Source organism: Anopheles gambiae, chromosome X (genome assembly GCF_943734735.2).
Source record: "Anopheles gambiae chromosome X, idAnoGambNW_F1_1, whole genome shotgun sequence".
In the NCBI taxonomy this organism is placed as follows: domain Eukaryota; kingdom Metazoa; phylum Arthropoda; class Insecta; order Diptera; family Culicidae; genus Anopheles; species Anopheles gambiae.
In genome coordinates this window covers 12316368-12318314 of record NC_064600.1, presented here as the reverse complement: position 1 = coordinate 12318314, position 1947 = coordinate 12316368, and positions in this window count along the sequence as shown.

The following is a 1947-nucleotide window of genomic DNA, read 5'->3' as shown; positions in this document are numbered from 1 at the left end:
TGTAAAAATCCTAACAAAAAAAACAGTTCTCAGGTGCATTACAGGGTTTACCTAGCCAAACCGGCATCGTAACAGCGTTATCGGTCGCCGTAAATACTCATTCAGGCAACGGAAACCCTCAATTTGGCACTGTCATTTCAATTCGAGGCTTGTGAATCGGACATAGTAAAGGATGATAGTCGCCTAAAAGAATTTTTGGTCGCACAGTTCTTGTACGCAAAATTCTTGTTCACAAAATTCTTGGTCGTAAAATGGTAGGTCGCTAAATTTTGGTCACAAAATGCTTGATTGCAAAAATGGTTCCAAAATTCTTGGTTGCAATATGTTTGGTCGCTAAATCCTTGGTCGCCAAATTCTTGCTCTCAATAATCTTGGTTGCAAAAATCTTGGTCGCAAAATTCTTGTTGCCAAAATTTTTGGTTGTAAAATCCTGCTCGCTAAATAGGCTCATTTCTAGATGTAATCAAACTTAAAAATATTAAATCTTCTTACAGATCAGTAAAAGTACACGCAAAAAAGCAATTTTCAGTCAGTATTCCGAGACCGGCAACACGACACAGACGTGTTTTTCACTCCACAGTTTAGACACACGTAATACAGAGCAAATGAACCGATAACGACTCTGTTACGCACATTCAATGAGCTTTATCAGGAAGTCGAGCATGAATAATCCATAATTCGAGCAAATTCCCTTTAACTGGAGCCTTAAACTTCCCTTCAACTGCACCAGTTTAGGGGAATTTAGAAAAGTCCTTTAAAATCAACAGCGATGCGGCTTTTTCGTTGCTTTCTTCTTGATTTGCTCGGAAATGATGTTTTCTATCATTATAATTGGTCATATACCCATTTTATACTTAAATACTACCCATTTTTTATAGAATAACGTCACACAAAATTATCTTCTGTTTTTCATTAAAAAAAACCATAGCTTTAAATGGAAAAACGGCATCGATAGACGAAAGTCTAGTTTACGAACAAACGAAATCTTAGCGCTTTCAACACACTTGATCACACACAAATCAATAATTTCAGGTGTATCGAGTACTAATCGAGCAGATATGGAAACACAATTTCGAGCAAATGTCACTTGGGTTACTTCGTTACTTTGTCATATGTCGCAGAACGACTTTATGAAATTTAACTTAATTAAATTATTTTAACTCAATTTTATTCGGTTTAAGTTTAATTTAAACGGATTAAGCCAAAAATTAAAAAAAAAAATTAAGGCGACCAATAACACTTTTACGGCGCCGGATTGGCTAGGCTAACCCTGTATTCATCCTGCTGGAAAACGCCCAAAGCAATGCAGTCGGGCGTTTGAGTATGTCTGCTCGCGTTTCAATGAAAAGTCCATGTTGTAAATGCCTGAAAGAATGAGTTGAGTAATGAAATGGACAATGTAACGCGCCAAGTCCAGCGCAAAATGTAAGAGAACATTTATTTTAAAGTTTCGTTATGAAATCTGTTCACTACAGCGCCTAAATGTACCCACTCTGGTGCAGTAGAGAACGATTGTTCGTAAAGGTGCGGTCATCAATATTCGCTCTTTAAAAATCGAAACAATCGAGCCAAACAACGAAACGGTCCGGCAGAATGGTTTGCTAGTTAGCCGATGCAACCATCCAGCTGCACAGCTTGATTAAAATACACCGATGCGCATTTCCATCTACCGGGCGATCTCCCGGTACCATTATGCTTCGCCGGTCATGAGCATCTCAATGACTTCCGTGCATTTTTGCGTTCCTCCTTCGCTATCTTCACCATTCGCTAGATCACCCAGAGTACGAGATAAAAAGAGGGGGAGATAGGAAAGGAAGGAGGGAAAGGGAAACATCGCAAAGGATGGAACGTTCAAACATTCTGAACAGAATGCAAACAACAACGAAAAAATCTAACAGAACGAGTGTTTTCTCAATGGAAATAAAATAATAGTCATTTTAGTCGTTC